Below are 18,710 nucleotides of genomic sequence, written 5' to 3'. Positions count from 1 at the left end.
CAGCTGCGAGACTTGTGGGTTTGTTCCAAGCACTTCGAACCGTCTGCGTATCTGTCGTCAAAAAGGCTGCGACCCGTGTTGATGAGCCTACTTATATAGGTCATGTTTGCCTCAATTGAAGCTGTCTTAGCACTGTCTTCTATGCTTTTCAATTTCCTACCTGGCAACGTTCGTGGAACTGCAGGGCTTTTTTCTATCCTCACTTTGACCATTGAGATGAATAGCCAGCTTAAAGAAACTACTGTTTGAGCTGCCTGTGACGCGTATTTTTTGTTGGTGTGCTTTATCACTGTAATTGTTTGGTTGCTGTAATAAGCCATGAATATGAAAACCATACTTGCCGTACACTGTATTGCAAACTGTGCACTTGAGCCTGTGCTTTGTGCATCATACCTTGTACTCAAAAGTACTAGAACCAGTATTTCCACCAAGGTTTCCACTACGAATCATGCATGATTGCATGCTTAGCTAGCCAAGGTAAGCCAGCGTCTGAAAGTGTTGCTGCCTTTCTATGCCTTTCTAGGCATTGCGCATGGCTTCGACAGGCTCCCCAGCACCGCCACTAGCTCCACGTGCGAGGATCTGCCGACCCTAAAGCAGCCTTCAAACCCTGAAAACGTGGCTCGCATTGTGCGTCGTGAACTGGAAGCACTCGTCCTAGCTGCATCCAACCCGCCCTTCTCGGACAGCAACCTAGCGGCTATACCTCTTATTCAAGCCGTCGTCCGTCAAGAGGTTGCCAACTTGGGTGTCCGCGATAGTTACACCGTGGAACACCAGATTTCGAGCCCCGTCCTACCATGCTCGATTCCGCTGCGCCCCGCAACAGCTACACGCCACGTAACCGATACCGCAATCTTGATGAGTGGCGCATCCATGACGATCGGCCGATCTGTTTCACGTGCTCGCGTACTGGCCACGTCTCTCTCCTCTGCCGCAGCCACTGGTCTTCACCACCTCGGCCTTTCGCTTACGTTGACCGCTACTCCGACTACGGCCGACGCCGTTTCTCACTTCGTTATGAGCCGCCCCGCACCGAGACCACTCCGCCTCCTCCTGTGTCCAATCGCTCTCCTTCGCCACCAGCACGCCATGCCCGTCCACCTCTTCCTCGCCGCAGGTCCTCACCGGTCTCCGCCGGCCGCTTAAGGCGAAACTAGCCAATTCAATTCCCGGAGGTGACGCTGAACTAGTACCCCGACGTTGAAATACTCTACTTACCATTCCTTCGCCCTGTAACCTCCACACATTGTTCGTGGATGGCATTCCTGTCTCTTCCCTCATTGACACTGGCGCCCAAGTCTCGATCATGAGCTCGTCTTTTTGCAGCCGCCTTAGGAAAGTACAGACCCCCGCCGCTTCTCCCACCATTCGTGTTGCCGATGACAGTACAGCTGTCGTCACTGGCCTCTGCACTGCCCGAGTCACCCTTGCCGGTCATCACATCGCTGTCTTTTTACCCTCCTCAACCAGTGCCCTAAAAATGTGATCCTCGGTCTTGACTTCTAATGGCCCTCTATGCCCTTATCGACTGATTCAGCGGCTTTCTTCGTTTGGACCTACCTGTCGTCTCAGAACATGCTCAATCTACACCTCGCCTTCGCTGCACTGAGTTTGCTCGCTTGCCCCTGACTCTGCTGTTTACCTACCTCTGTCAGCTTTACCGCCTGTGCCTGATGATGACTATGTTACTTGCCTCATCACTGAGGTCTTTCACGACCGCAACGTCGTGCTTCCTCACCTCATCATACGCGTTACCCAGAATAGCACCTACATTTCTATCCTGAACTTCAGTATTTCGCCCCGAGTTCTCCCCGAAGAAATATCTCTTGTTACCTTGTCTCCCCTCACAGACTGCCCCATTTGTGCACACACACCTGGCCCACCTTCCAGCCGCTTTCAAGCACCCGTATTCCCCATCATAATTATCGACCTTATTTCCGCGATGATTAGCTCCGATCTCAGCCCTGAACACGCTCTGGACCTGCAAACTTTTGTTGTCCTTCACCGACATTTTTTACTTTGCCACTGGTTCACACTTCACTATGATACTGCCCGTCAACTACTTACCGATCATGGCCGCTGTTTCATAGGTCTGTTCTCTTAGTTACGGCGCTTCGTCCCAAACTGCCGCCATTGCTCTCCCTCTCTCCAATGTGCTGAAGAAAGGCATTCCATTATCTTGGGGACAAGAGCAGGCTAACGCTTCTCCACACTCATTGCTGTTCTAACCAATCCTCTTGTGTTGGCCCATTTCAACCCGTCTGCCACGACGGAACTTCGCACCGACACAAGTGGCCATGGGATTGGTGCCATGCTTAGACAGCGTGATTGCTTACGCTGGTCGGCTTCTGTCTTCAGCAAACTAAAACTATTCTAATACGGAACGGGAGTGCCTGGCTTTCTATTTGGCCATTGGAAAATTCCGACCCTACTTGTTTGGCCGACCCTTCAATGTTATTACCGACCACCACGCACAATGTTAGCTGTCTTCCCTCAAGGATCCTGCTGGCCTCCGCGGTCGCTGGGCACTGCGCTTGTAGGAGTATACATTTTCCGTTGTACACCAATACAATCGGCTACACCAGGATGCAGACTCCCGTTATGCCGTCGATCCCCCTTCCCCTACGCATCATGAGTCGGACCCCGGTGTCTTCTCTATGTTCGACTTTTCCCCCATTGCCAACTAACAGCGCTTGGACATACCCTCAGTTGTCTCATCGACCGCCTCAGCACAGAGAGCCGTGACTCTTTCCTTGCCCTGTTCTTCCTGCATGGGAACGCTGTACCGCCACAACATGCTACCTGATGGCGCTGTGCGCTTGCTGGTCGTTCCTCAACACCTATGCTCTGCCGCTCTCGAACAAATGCATGACGTCCCTACAGGTGGTCATCTTGGCCTCTCACGGATATACGACCAGCGTGCGCCGGCGTTTCTTCTGGCCTGAACTCTACCGCTCAGTCCAACGTTATGTGGCCGTTTGTGACCTCTGGCAACGCTAGAAGAAACCCCCTGTTTTGCATCCTGGACACCTGCAGCCGATTTCTATCCCGCATGAGCCATTTTATCGTGTTGATCTTAACCTCCTAGAGCCCTTCCCGGGAGCCCTCGTCAGGAAACAAATGGATCGCTGTGGCCAACAATTATGCCACGTGGTGCTTGATCATTCACGCCATTCCAACTATCTGCGCCACTAACGTTGCTGGCTTCCCTTTGCACGATGTCATACTTCACTATGGTGCTCCCCGTCAACTACTTAACGAGCATGGCCGCTGTTTCCTTTCCTGATTTGTTGACGTAATGCTTCGTTCTTGCTTCGCTCGGCACAAGTTCACCACGGCTCATCACCTTCAGACGAAGGGCCTTACGGAATGTCTTAACCACACACCAATCGACATGCTCGCCATGTATGTATCCTACAGTCAGCGCGAATGGGACATTAGCCTGCCATCTGTCACCTTCACCTATAACTCTTCGCGCCATGATACCGCTCAGTACTCTCCATTCTATAGCCTCGTTGGCAGAGACCCCTTACTGCCCTTCGACACTGCTTCCCGCCGCTGGCCCCCATGCCCACGATACCATCGCCCGAGCCCATGTCGCTCGCCAGATTTCTCGTCACAAGTTCCCTGTCTCTCAAGGAGCGCCTAAACGCCGCTATGACGCTCACCACCGTGATGTTCACTATCCTCCCGTATCTCTGGTGTTGCTCCTGTTTTCCGTGTCCATGTTGGATTGTGCGAAAAACTACCACGCTACACAGGTCTTTATCGTGCACTACGCCCAGTGACCGAGGTCACCTTTGAGATTACACCGCTCCGACCAAAGTCACCATCCGCTGCACCCATTTCCTAAATCGTACATGTGGCCCGCCTCAAGCCGTATTATTCAACCTCGACACCGCACGCCTAATACCCACTGGGACTTCGTCTTTTGTCGAAGGAGATAGTGTTACCGGAAATCTCGTGACCGATAAAGTGATGTGCTCACAGTCGACTACGGCGACCGAGGAGCACGCGGACGACGAAGTGTTCTGGGCGACGACGACGATTATAGAGTGGATGCTGTACGGCCGCTGAAGTCTCTCCGCCGAATGCTGCCTATTGCAGCGCGCGTGAAATCAAATACATCCCCGTAACAATATCTTGATGGGCATTGCAGACGATGCATTCCATCTGCTTATGTACAATAACTGCAACACAGTTGATACCACCATCAAAGAATGCCATCATTTTGAAGACGCCAAAGGCTGTCACATAGCAAATTGATTTGCCCACCTTCCTAATACTGCTTCGACATCTTCGAGTCAAGATTTGCCGACCCAACACCAGCCAACGTCAACCGAAAATGCAACCCGTATCGTCTACCGCGAGCTCAAGGCCATCTCAACCGCTACCTTGCCGCCACATTTTGCCGTCGGTTACCACACAGACGTGCCCTAATTCTGGCCGTTGTTCGCCAAGAGCTCGCAACATTGGCACACACTTTGTGCCGCCGACGTTCGCACTGTTTATCTTGGTCGAATTGGTTATGACAGCAATGTTCGCATTCTTTATCTTGGCCGACCTGCCTATGTTGCCCCGCGTCGACATAATCCAGACGAATGGCTCACATCCGACAGCTGGCCTATTTGCTTTACTTGTTTTTGCATCGGAAATATCGCCCGTCATTGCCGAAATTGTTGGTTCCAGCATCAAAGGTCCTGCCTTCCACCCTTCTCTATCTACGATGGCCACCCCCATTCCTTATCATCTCGTCAAGACCCTACCAGCACTTCCACTGATACCGAGTCTTCACGCCTCAACTTATCACTCTGCGCCCACCACCGTCAGTCCCGTTTGCCCCAACACCGTCACTTTTCATCTCCCTCTCCCTATGACCGCTCCCCGACGGAAAACTAGGGGCTGCAGCATCTAGAGGTGATGCTGCAGTAAGGACCAGATACCAAATCCTCGTCCTCGTCTAGCTCTTCGTGTAAGCCGTAATTTGCTCACCGTGCTCGTTGATGGAACAGCCGTGCAAGCACGGACTGATACCGGTGCGCTAGTTTCTGTACTGCCACACGAATGTTATTAACACGAGCAATTTCCTCGGAACTAATCTGCACATTCCCTATCTTTTAATGTTGCACCTACCATTTTCTCTTCCATAGCTCTCTGCTTTGTTCTCCACTTGAGTAGAACCAGATTTTTTTTCGCATCCTCATTTCAACTCCATACGTGAGTACAGGTAAGATGAAACTGTTGTATACTTTCCTCTTGAGGAGCACCGTTAAGTATTTTCATGAATACTTATCTTTAACTGCTCCCATTCCGATTATCGGAGTACTTGCTCTAAACAAGCTGTGAATAGTATAGTACTGTGGAAATTGTCTCCTTGCTCAACACTGAAGATTCTCAGGAGTGGAGGTAAACCATTTACAAGAGTTCAACACTGCTGAGCCAAATATTGATCGAAAGCATTAGCAGCGGGTGACCGAGCGTTCTTCTTCCTCAGCCCATATATAAATCCCCGCTTTAACAAAGCCGTATGAATGTGCCTTAGTGGCCTATAGGGGTAATGTGAATGCCAAAGTCCTAGCACGCTGATTCTGACATAACCGTCCCATGTAAAAAAAGAGAGACCCAATTTGGCAGCTCCTGCCTGCCCACATGGGGTGTGACGCCACAGCGTCACGTGGGTAAGCGGTGGCTACCGGCCGCGCTGCGCTGAAGGCTCGAAACCTATAGTATTGCTTTCGCGATAAAAATCAACACACAAGGCGGCTGTACATATAAAAAAAATCTAATTTATTACTGGGGAAATAACAACCCGTACAAGCAAGAACGGGAAGAGAAACGCGCGCAGTGAAAAGGAACATATTCGACATAAGAAAAGCAAAGGTCCACTCATGCGTTCGTGTCCGGTGTGGTGGTGCATCCGACGAAGTTGTGTGGCTGGGCGTCGGTGGAAGCGGTGGCGTTAGTTGCGTCGCAGATCGACGAGTCGGTTCAACGGCCGCTCAAGAGCAGGCTTCTGCGCTGCAGCCTGGATCCGACAGCTACGCGTATCGTACGCGCACTTCAGATGGCCGGTGCAGCATCTGGTGGAGACGCGGGTAACTTGTTCGGCTGTCCTGCTTGTGGCCACGTAATCACAGCTGATGGGAAGGTCCGAGTCTCGCTGCGCCTGAGTTCTGTAGCTCAGGCAGACGCATCTGGAGTCAGGATCGGGTCAATCCGGATCTGGAACCCCTGACATCTGTGGCGGAAGCCCAAGCCTGGTCACTCGGGTCGCCAGAAGACTCTTGAACGGTCGAGGGCGATATCCGGATCTGCAATCCAGGATATCTGTGGCAGAAGCCCAAGACTGGTCACTCGCGTCACCAGAAGACTGACGCAGCCTAGACTTTTTCTCGCATACTCTTCTCTTCCGTGTAGTCGCCTCTACTCCTCGCTCTGCCTCCGCTCTTGCCTTCTCCTGCTGCTTGCTCCACGCGGCACTTGCTCAATGCGCCCAGCATTTTTTTGTATTTCCACTTGGCGGTTTCTCAATGCACCACGCATTTGCTCCTTTCTTCTGTTCGGCGTCATCGGCGTCCTACTTGTGTGAAGCTTGCTTCTTGCAAACACCTTTCCTGTTGGGTATTTTATTCATACTTTATGCAGAACTATGGTTGCTGCGTAGGTAATATAGTTGCTGCGCTAGCTTGAGAGGCGGCGCCTTTCGACGTTGGCACTCACGACAGCCTCTGACGTAGTGATGAACGGCGTCAGCAAGTTTAGGCCAATAATAGGCTTGACGAACTCGGGCGAGTGTGCGTGCAAAGCCCAAGTGACCAGAGGTGGGCTCATCATGGCAAGCAAAAAGGATATCGGCACGGAGGTTGGCTGGCGCTACGAGGAGGTACGCTCGGTCAACAGTGCTGGAGTTCTGCTTGAATAGAACGCCATTCCGGAGACAGAAAGCAGACAGGTTCCGAGCAAATTGCCGAGGGATATCAGCAGCGCGACCCTCCAGGTGGTCAATGACAGGTCGAAGGTCCGGGTCAGCTCGCTGTCGAGTCATTATGTCTGAAGCACTCACCAGTCCAAGAAAACCACTCTGGTCTTCCGTGCTCTCATCGACTAGAGCGACGGGTGCGCGCGACAGCGCGTCAGCATCTTCGTGCTTCTGGCCAGATTTATACACAATGGTAAACTCAGAATCTTGGAAGCGAAGACTCTATCGCGCTAGGCGCCCCGATGGGTCGTGGAGGTTAGCCAGCCAGCAAAAGGAATGATGATCGGTGACCACTCTAAACTGGCGGCGACAGAGGTAAGGCCTAAATTCCATGGTTGCCCACACAACCGCAAGGCATTCCTTTTCCGTAGTGGAGTAGTTTGTCTCGGCGCGGGAGAGCGTGCGGCTGGCTTCCGCTATTACCTTTTTGACGCCAGCTTGGTGTTGGACGAATACAGCGCCGATGCCGATATTGATGCGTCGGTGTAGACTTCAGTGTCAGCGTCTTCGTGAAAGTGCGCAAGAACAGGGCTTGTTTGCATTCGGCTGCGCAGCTCCGCAAAAGCCTCTTGTTGATCGGCGCCCCACACGAACTGCATATCATCGCGCGTGAGGCTTGTCACGGGGGGTGGCAACTTTGGAAAAATCAGCGATGAAGCGGCGGTAGTACGCGCAGAGACCCAGGAAGCGTTTCAAACTTCTTTTGTCTGCAGGAACGGGGAATTTCGCGACAGCAGAGGTGGTGTCGGGGTCTGACCTAACGCCTGCGGCTCTCACAAGATGACCAAGAAACTTCAACTCTTTGTAGCCGGCACTTCTCGGGCTTGAGTGTCAAGTCAGCTGACCGGAGGACATCTAATACTGCGCTCAGGCGCTCGAGGTGTTCTTCAAAGGTTTCAGAGAACACGACAACGTCGTCGAGATAGACTAAGCAGATTTGCCATTTGAGGCCGGCGAGAACGGTGTCCATCATGCGCTTAAATGTAGCTGGTGCTGAACATAGGCCAAAAGGCAGCACTTTGAACTAGTATAGTCCATCTGGGGTGACAAAAGCTGTTTTTTCGCGGTCCCGCTCATCGACCTCAATCTGCCAGTACCCGCTCTTCAAGTCAATGGAGGAGAAGTACTGGGCGCGACGAAGCTTGTCGAGCGAATCGTCGATACGGGGCAACGGGTAGACGCCTTTTTTAGTGATGGCATTCAACTTTCGATAATCAACAGAGAAGCGAAGGGTCCCATCCTTTTTCTTTACCAGCGCGACAGGGGACGACCACGGGCTGTTGGATGGTTGTATGACACCATCACAAAGCCTCTCATGAACTTGTGTCTGAATCGCTTCGCGGTCAGTCGTTGAGATACGGTACAGCTGCTGGCGTATAGGGCTGGCGCCGTCAGGAGTAATGATGCGGTGCTTGACGAGAGGTGTTTGTCGTACTTTCGATGAGGACGCAAAACCAGTGCTGTACTCTAGTAGGGGGCACGTAGCTAACAATTTTGTGTCTCCGAGAGATCCGGACTAATATCAAGACGGTCAAGTGGGGTGCTAACAGCTAACACAGTGCTAACAGCCACAAACGTAAAACATTCTGAAACATCCAATAAGAAGTCAGCAAACGCGATGGCAGTAACACGAAAAAGATTCCGGGGTTCTTTGGTGAAGTTAGTCACCAGGAGCTCAGACCGGCCGTCGCCGAGGTGGATGAGGCTGCGCGCTGTACAGATGCCGTGGGTGAGCAAAAAGGACTGGTTGCCTTCCGCGACCGCAAGCCCGTGTCGCAGTTCGTCGCAAGTAGCAGTCACAAAAACACTGGCGCATGGCGGAATCGAAACGCTCTCGGTGGAAATTCGAAGGGCGGCGCCGCGTTGGCGATTTTGGTGTCAGTGTCAGCAGCGTTTCCGGTTGAAAATGTCACTGCGCTTCCGGAGATCGATAATAGCTCCATACTCACGGAGAAAATCAATCCCAAGGATAAACTCACGGGAGCAGTCAGGTATGACGAGGCAGCTTACAATGAACGTGGAGCTGCAAATTTTAACTGGCGCCGTGCACAGGCCACTAAAAGTTACGACATGTCCGCCAGCGGTGGGAATCTGTCTGCCAGACCATGGTGGCATTACTTTTTTGAGAAGCGCTGCTAGCTTCCCGCTTATAATCGAAACAACCGCACAAGTTTCCACCAATGCGCTAACCGTATGGCCGTCGCGAATCACGGGTATGTCCAGCGAGAATCGATGTTCATGCGTAGGAACTGTCGTCGGTTCCGTAAAATCCAAATCGCTCAAAGGTCTCGTTGTCAGGGGGTCTTCGTCACGTCGATTGCAAGCGGCCTCGCCCCCGGATGTCACTGTCTTTAGTTTTCCCGGGGAGGACTTGGCGACCGTCGCTGCGCATTCCAGGATGATCTGGGCTGCGGCGATGGTCGGCGTGGCGAAGCGGATCGCGACTGCCGCTGGGAAGTTGGCGCCATGCGCTGCTGCGCTAAGTAGTCTTCAATCTCTCGGGGTCTTCGGCCTACTGGAGGGCGACGCATGTCGATGGGAAATCCGTGAAGTCCAAGGTTTCGATAGGGGCACTGGTGATAGAGGTGACCTGGTTCCCCGCAATGGAAGCACAGGCGCTTGCGATTTGGGGCGCGCCACAGGTTCGCCTTCCGCTTGGGTAGCCGTCGATTGTCGACGAACGGCTCAGTGTGTGCGGAATACAGTGGGCCTTGATCGGGTGGCGGTAATGGCGCCGAAGCAGACGCCGGGCGTCGCGCCATATTTGCAACAGTTGAACGTAGGCACACCGTGGGGAAAGGTCGCGGATCTGCGGACGCTACCGAAGGCTTCAACGCTTGAAGCTCTTCGAGAACAATGCTAGCTACACAGCCGACCATCGGCTGTGGACCACCAAAACGTGTCTGGAGCTCTTCGCGTACAACTGAGCGGATGATGTCGCGTAGGTTCGGGGTAGCCCCGAAGGCCGAATACGGCTCCAGAACCGAAGCGGCGACCACCGGCCTGTCGTATGTGGTAGACCACTGCTGTAGCATCCTCTCTAGTGTGACAGCTTCCGAAAGAAACTCGGCAACCGTTCTTGGTGGGTTACGCACGAGGCCAGCGAACTGTTGCTCTTTAATACCGTGCATAAGATGGCGCACCTTTTTGTCTTCGGTCATGGCCGGGTCAGAACGTCGGAAAAGCCGGGTCATGTCCTCCACATACATGGTCACAGACTCATTTGGCATCTGCATACGAGACTGTAGAGCCCTTTCTGCGCGTTCTCGCCGATCCGCGCTGGTATAGGTCTCACGAATGCGTCGGCAGAACACACGCCATAATGTTAGGGCGTCTTTTGTTCTCGTACCAAGCACGAGCGCCATCTTCCAGGCTGATGAAGACGTTTAGAAGCTTGGCGGCGTCGTCCCACTGATTAAACGAGGCGACCCGTTCAAATTGGATAAGCCAGTCTTCGACGTCTTCGCTCTGACTGCCGTGGAAGGGCTGAGGCAGTCGTCGATTTTGCAGGGTGTAGAAAGTTGGAGCTTGCATAGCAGGTCGAGGGGCGGCTGCAGTGTGGAACTCCAACGGCCCGTGCTCAGGGGGAAGGCCTTGATTCCTCCGGCTAATACGGTGCACAGAGGTGTCGACTAGCACAGAAGTTGAGTCCTGGGCATGCGGTGGTGTGCGGGACATGTACTGGGATCGAAACCTAGCCCCTCCACCAAAATATGTCACGGACTACAGGGCTGGACGTGACTAAAATGACGGGACGAAGCTGAGCCAGCAGGTGAAATCCCGCGCACAGCACGCGAGCCAACTTCGGCATCCTTTTCTTCCAGGCGCCACCTAAGAACATCAGGGACAACAGGTGGCAATATCTTCCAGTACGTTCACATCTGGCTCATCTACAACCTGACTTTGCATTTCTAGCATGCTTGCCGACGCTTCGACTGTGTCAGATGCTGTTTTTGAAATCAATGAATGCTACGTATGATTACTGGTTATAGTTTGAACTTATATCTATCACCTGGTTGATAGTATGGATATGATCGATAGAAGAGGACGACTTCTGAGAACCGGCCTGATCTTTTTGCTGATTGAAGTCTAACGTTGTCCTGATTCTTTTAGCGATCACCTTAGTAAATACCTTGTACGTAACGGATAGTAAGCGGACTGGTCTGCATTGTTTCAAGTCATTAGTATCCCCTTTCTTTTGAATTAAAATAACATATTGTGGAAGAAGGCTAGGTCAAGACGGCGAGGTCGTGGCGGCAAGGACAGCGAAGCCTTGTCCAGCGTTTTAATCCGGTCACCAACCCAGGCACGCGCCAGAGCCGGCGCCGCGGGACGATGATGATGGCATGTACAAATGAAAGAAGGTCCACAGAAGGCTCACACAATCTGCCCGGGGGGTCGGAAGCGGCCAGCCTGGCCGCTCCTAACTAACCGATGTACCGCGGCGCACAAACGGTTTCAAGCGAGAGACATGGACAATTTCAGTTCCACGGTGGCGTCGATCGGCTGGGGGATCAACAGGCGCGACTTTGTAGTTAACTGGAGAAGTTTGGCTGATGATCTTGTAGGGACCAAGGTAGTGGTGGTGGAATTTGTCACTAAGGCCAGGCGTGCGCAGTGGAGTATAAAGCAGTACTTCGTCACCGGGACGATAAGAGACCACGCGATGCGTAGAATCGTAGCGGCTCTTGCGGTCTTCCTGGCACGCTGCTGTGTTGAGGCGGGCAAGATGACGGCATCTGGCCACACGAGATAAGAACTGGGTAGGTACCGATGTGGAGTAGTCGGGCGAAGAGAAGAAGGAAGCGTCGAGAATTGTAGTGGGAGGACGGCCATAAACGAGGAAAAAGGGAGAATAACCGGTAGTCCGTTGTACTGCTGTGTTATAGGCGAAAGTGACGAATGGTAGAATAGTGTCCCAATTTCGATGATCCGGTGTGATATACATGGAGATCATATCCGATAAGGTGCGGTGAAATCGCTCAGTCAGCCCGTTAGTCTGGGGATGGTAGCTCGAGGTTGTCTTGTGAAGGGTGGATGACGCGTAAAGAACTTCGGCAACGACTGTCGATAAGAAGGCCGTCCCGCGGTCACTTAGGAGCACCCGAGGAGCGCCATGACGCAATACAATTGATTGCAAAAAGAAATTTGCTACTTCTTGAGCGGAACCGGTCGGTACAGGTGCTGTCTCAGCATAACGTGTAAGGTGGTCGACAGCTGTTATAATCCAATGGTTACCCCCCTCGGAGAGAGGTAGGGGACCATATAAATCGATGCCGACTACGTCGAATGGCGTGGCGGGACAGGGAACGGGTTGTAGAAGGCCAGCGGGTGAAGAAGTCGGCCGTTTGCGACGTTGGCATAGAGGGCAGGATGCGACGTATTTGGCAACGCTGGAAGATAGGCCAGGCCAAAAGAATCGTTTTTTCACGCGGTCGTAGGTTTTGTCAATACCAAGGTGACCTGCAGTAGCGTCATCGTGGAGAGCCGCCAGTATTCGTTGACGAAGCACATGCGGCACGACTGGTATCCAGCGAGTTCCATCAGTGCAATACACGAAGCGGAGTAGGATGCCATCTTCGAGCTTGAAATTGCGAAGTTGTCGGCGAAGCCGAGCATTGGGTGGGTCCGAAGCGCCAATAAGGCGATCGATGATGGGACGGCAGTAGGCATCGGCTAATTGCTGTGAGCGGAGAGTGTGTTTGTTCTCTGCGTCGTCAAATGAAACTGTTGTGATATACGTCGGGGAAAGAGATGGTCGGCTGTGGTCATAGGTGGAAATGCATTGGGAAGAAAAACAGCAAGCCGATTCCGAAAGTGGACAGCGAGAAAGAGCGTCGGCGTCTTGGTGTTGGCGACCCGATTTATAAATGACGACAAAATCGTATTCTTGCAGGCGTAGAATCCAACGGCCAAGTCGGCCTGTCAAATTTTTGAGCGAAGACAACCAGCAAAGAGCATGGTGATCGGTCACAACTGTGAAGTGCCGACCGTATAGGTAAGGGCGAAACTTTTGGACAGCCCAGACGACGGCAAGGCACTCCTGTTCTGTAATAGTGTAGTTTTTCTCAGCTGGAGTCATAGTCCGACTGGCGAAGGCAATCACTTTCTCACGCGAAGTTGCATCGCGCTGCAGAAGTACAGCGCCAAGACCGATACCACTGGCATCAGTGTGCAGGATGGTTGGAGCGCTGTCACTGAAGTGGCCAAGAACAGGGTCTGATGTGAGGGCGTGCTTCAGGTTATTAAAAGCAGCTTCGCACTGTTCAGTACACACGAAAGGGCTGCGTGCTTTAAGTAGTTGATGGAGGGGAGCAGCAATACTTGCAAAATGCTTTATAAAACGCCGGAAATAAGACGCCAGGCCGAGAAAACTGCGCAATTCTGTAGTCCGTTGTGGACGAGCAAATTTCAAGACCGCGATAATTTTTTCAGGGTCTGGACGAATGCCGTCATGGCTGACTAGATGTCCCAATATTTTAATTTCCTTCTGTGCAAAGTGGCACTTCTTGGTGTTGAGCTGAAGGCCCGCTGAAGCGAGACACGTGAGGACCTCATTCAGGCGCGTGAGATGGTCGTTAAAAGTTGACGAAAAGATGACAATGTCATCCAAGTAGCATAAAGAGGTTCTCCATTTTAGGCCACGAAGCACAGTATCGATCATCCTTTCAAATGTCGCTGGTGCGTTACAAAGTCCGAAAGGCATAACATTAAATTCGTAAAGGCCATCGGGAGTTGCGAAAGCGGTTTTTTCTTTATCGTCCTCGTGCATAGGTATTTGCCAATAACCCGAGCGGAGGTCCAAAGTCGAGAAATATTGGGCGCCTTGGAGAGAGTCAAGGGCGTCATCAATTCTTGGCATTGGGTATACATCTTTGCGGGTAATTTTGTTGAGTGCGCGGTAATCAACACAAAAGCGTACCGAGCCGTCCTTTTTTTTAACTAACACTACTGGGGAGGACCATGGACTTGTCGAGGGACGAATAATATTGCGATGGAGCATGTCATTTACATTTTCTTCAATTACCTTTCGTTCAGAGAGGGAAACCCGATAAGGCCGTCGGCGAACGATAGAGTTACCTTCAGTAATGATGCGATGGTGCGCAACACTAGTCCGTCCCAGTGGTGGGGAAGTGGCATCAAAAATGGCTTGGTGTTGTCGAAGCAATGTCAGCAGTTCTTGGCGTTGGTTCGGCGTGAGGTTAGGATTAATAGTCTTTGTGAGAACAGAAAGAGAGACGTCTGTCGAAACACGGTGCTGAGGCTGAGGGGCGGTGAGCACCATCAAGGACAAAGGTTGAACATCCACCTTGCAGGGGAGAGAAGTTCCTTTTCGGAGCACGAGGGATTCACGTGAAGTGTTAGTGGCCGCTACTGTCGCTGAGCCGTTGCAGAACCTCACAAGACTAGACGGGAAGGCGATACCGCGTTCAAGATGACGATAAGATGGTGCGATGAGTACGTCCCCGTCAGCGATGTGGTCAGAAACAACGGTAAGCAGTTTTTCGCACTGAGGAGGCAGAACAGTATCAGCGGCGGCAACGAGGGGATGATGTCGTTCAGAAACTTCAGATGAGAAATCGCTTTCTGTCATATGGATAACACGGTCGCCACAAGAAATTAATGCCGAAGCGGTTGACAAAAAATCCCATCCAAAAATTATCAGATGCGCACATGGAGAGAGCACAGCAAACTGCACATGATGGCGGACGCCGTCAATAACAACTCGTACGGTGCACATTGCTAAAGGGCGCAAAGGGACGTCATTGGCTCCACGGAGTTCAGGCCCATCATATGGTGTCGTAACTTTTCGCAAACGGTAGCACAAATCAGCGTGAATGACAGAAATTGCAGCCCCTGTATCAATTAATGCTTCTACCGGTAATCCTTCAGCGAAAACAGAAATCACATTATACGGGCGATCTGGAGGACTTGTGGTAAGTTCGCAGACTGCAGTTTGACCTCCGGAAACTGCAACGCTTAGTTTTCCGGATGGCGGACAGGGAGAGTTGTTGCGGGTCGGAGAGGGGAAACTGAGCGGCGGTATGGGGATAGGGACCGACGTCGGGACGCATGGGTTCCACGAGGCTCAGACGAGGATTCTGGAGGTGGAGATGATCTTCGAGGTGGGCTGGACATAGGAGGTCGTCGCTGATAATATGAGGGTACGTCACTTTCGAATGCGTCATAACCACGCCGCTCGTTCTGAATACGGCGACGGCAGAAGCGGGATATATGTCCTCGTATTCCACAGTAGTAGCACACTGGGCGAGAGGGGCGCCAGGGTGCGTAATAGTGTGGCGTAGGCTGAGCCGTCGTTACGGCGTTGATGTGGTTGTAGGGCGATGCCAGTTGGGGCGGCGGAACAAAAGGAGGGGGTGATGCTGCGACGTGCGCGTAAGTCGATGCTTGGCGGGGTGCAGGAGGGTCGGACGGCATAGGTCGCGTGATTGTTGCCAGCTCATCTTTAATGATGTTGCGTAGACCGGCGTCATTAGAAGGTACGGAAGAATGATCGCACCCGTGTCGACAGACAGGCTTGAGGGCTTGGAGCTCCTCCCGGATGATGGCTCGAATCAGTGCCCGTAGATCCAGGCCAGCATAGGTCGGGCCTGTAGCAATGCTGGGCTGCAATCGGGAGGACTGCAGCTGGTCGATGCGTTGGCAGGTCGCAATAATGGCGTCAACAGTAGAAGGATTCTGGGCAATCAGGGTATTATAAGCCACAGAATTAATTCCTTTTAAGATGTGGTGTACGCGTTCAGGTTCCGGCATGGTGGGACTAACACGCCGGCAGAGTGCAAGTATGGCCTCTATGTAAGACGCGTACGACTCATCGGGACCTTGGAGGCGAGAGGCGAGCTTGTTCTTCGCGACCTCGGTGCGAACTGCTGGGTCGGCGAAATATTGGCGGAACTGCTGCTTGAATGTTGTCCAGTTAGTGGTGTGGGGTTCGCGGTTAATAAACCAGGTTCTGGCGACCTCAATGAGGTAGAAAGAAACGTTCAGAAATTTTAGAGCGTCGTCCCACCGGTTGTAGTTACTGCAGCGTTCATAGGTGTCCAGCCAGTCATCGACGTCTTCGTCGCGACGACCAGCGAACAGCGGCGGGTTGCATTGTCGTGCGGGCATAGTCGGAGGGGGTGGTGCAGCCGAGGTAGAGGGTCCTGCCGATTCTTGGGTGCTCTCGGTAGACATAACGATGGTGGCAGGCGGTAAACAGCGACCGGAACGTAGCTCCAGCGAGAGGCAGGGCACAAAACAGCAAGGGGATCAATTCTCACCTCCACCATTTGTGGAAGAAGGCTAGGTCAAGACGGCGAGGTCGTGGCGGCAAGGACAGCGAAGCCTTGTCCAGCGTTTTAATCCGGTCACCAACCCAGGCACGCGCCAGAGCCGGCGCCGCGGGACGATGATGATGGTATGTACAAATGAAAGAAGATGATGATGGCATGTACAAATGAAAGAAGGTCCACAGAAGGCTCACAATATGTATTCTTCGATGCCTCCGGTACCATTGATGCCACCAGGCTCTGCGTGTACAGGGTGGCCAGTTTTTTAGCACGGTATCTCACTCGTTCTTAAACAAATATGCAGTTACATGATGCTTCACAGACCTTCCCCGGTTTATAGCTTGTAATGCTGTCTTAACCTCGTCCTTGGCCACTGGCGGAAGGGCCGACTGCTCTTCCCTAATGCAAATCTCATTATCGTACTAACAACTTCGGCTACTGCATATGTCAGTATACAACTCCTCGGCTACTTCGGCTATCTTCTCCACATCAGGGATGACATCCACATTAATGATTAGTGATGAGAAATTAGTACTGCGTGTTTACGCGTTGCGTGCCCGCTTGGCTCGCAGAGGGAAAGTTATTGCAAGGAATGATTCGCATCCAGTCTAAAATTGTGAGCCACAAAACAAATTTTTGGAAACAGCCGCAGCTCGCGGTACTACGCTGACGGAAAACATGCGTGTATTTTTGCAGGTTTTCTTCAGCGAATACGCTAGCTTTACGTGGCGGGCTTGAAATTTGCTAGTGCACTCCGCAGGTCGACCTACAAAACCAAAAAGCGGAGCAAGGTTTACGAAAGGCATTGTCACTGGCACCGAATTTTAAGCCATCGCAAGGGCGACACAGCGGCAACACAGCTGCAACCGCTGGAAGCTGAAAGGGGTGTTTTCCAACCATCTGGCAGCGGCGTCAGCTCGTGGCAGGAAGCTGACTGAAAACATTTGTGTAGGTTTGCAGGTTAGTCTGGTTTTATTGCTTGCTCTATTTTGACTGCCGCTGTTTTTGCTGATTTTCCTACACTCCAAGTGTGCGGAAAAAGTAACGCTGTTGTGAATGCAGATGTGCCCTGGACGGGAAATCATTTGTGATCTGCTCTGAATGCAGCTTTTCTCTTCATCTGGGTGTCTTTTCTGGCATTTCAGAAGAGACGTTTAGCACCAAGAGAGCTCTTTAAGAGGTGATTAAAGTGCGTGTGTTGAAAATATGAGATGACGAATAGTGGTAGTTCTTAAACACGTAATTCCGCCGACTAATATTATAAAATGTGCTCTTGAACAACACTGCGAAGCTAAACTCCCTTCTCAGAAACCCTGAAAAGGTTAGTGGAATAGAAATGCCTATAGAGATTCTCTCAAATCAGTTCGACAAATGTCAGTGCGGCTGAATAAGCAAGAAAACGAACAAAAGGACTCGAGGCACGAGAAAACAAAGCCCTAAAACAAAGCAGTAACCGAAAAGTGTTAGTTTAGGTGAAAGCAATCGTAACCGAACGAAAATGGCATAATTAGCGACTTATTTGTGTATTTTATTGTGAAACAAAGTTGGCTGCGGCTTAGCTCTGGTTAACCGCAACTGAATTGCGAACGCAACGGCTGCATGGCTACGCTTGTGGTGGCAGCTTGTGGTTAAGCGTGTGGTTAACCTCGATTGTATAGAAAAGACGAACACTTCATTTAACGAGTAGGCCTTTGTTCTTTATGCTAATGTAGACCCTGCGATGATCAATGCAGTAGTGGGACTTGATTTCCCCTCTACTGTCGAAGTGCTCCGCATCTGCCGAGCCTCTCTGTAAAATCTAGTCTGAGCTGCTTCGCCAATGTGTGGTGGTTTGAGGTTGGTGCTGGTTCAACTCAAGTAGAAACCCCTTCTCTGCAGGTTGAACAAAGGCAGAGTTTTTTGTTAAACTCCCCCATCACGATAACCAACTCCTTTTTAATTCAGCTAGCTAGGCATTCCGGTAGCCAGAACGCCCAACGCATCGTTTATTGATGTGCTAAAAAATGTATACCATTGTTTTGTTAACTTACTGGCTTCCTGCGGGGACGTTGAATTAAATCCAGGCCCCCCTACTGAAATAATGCTGAAAACAATAATGGATGACTTGCGAGAGCTTAAAGAAAGCGTGGCCACAACAAACCGACGCTTAGATGAAAGCATTGTTAAGTTAGCTTCCATTGACCGAAAAGTGGAGGATATTTCGACCACTGTTAAGACCTACACAGCCAAGGTGGACGATCTTCAGAAAACTGTTGACAGCCTACTGTTAAAAGTAGATGACCTCGAAAATCGAAGCCGGAGGAACAATTTAATACTTTATGGCTTACCGGAACCAACGGAAGAACCGTCCCAATCTTTGGAACAAGAGGTTTCGAAAAAGATCTTTCAGGACATACTAAAAGTTTCAAACGTGTCAATGGAGCGCGTCCACAGAA

The sequence above is a fragment of the Amblyomma maculatum genome, chromosome 3, assembly GCF_055883805.1.
Source record: "Amblyomma maculatum isolate TAMU_Amacu chromosome 3, ASM5588380v1, whole genome shotgun sequence".
Classification (NCBI taxonomy): Eukaryota; Metazoa; Arthropoda; class Arachnida; order Ixodida; family Ixodidae; genus Amblyomma; species Amblyomma maculatum.
Note: the sequence above shows the minus strand (reverse complement) of the source record.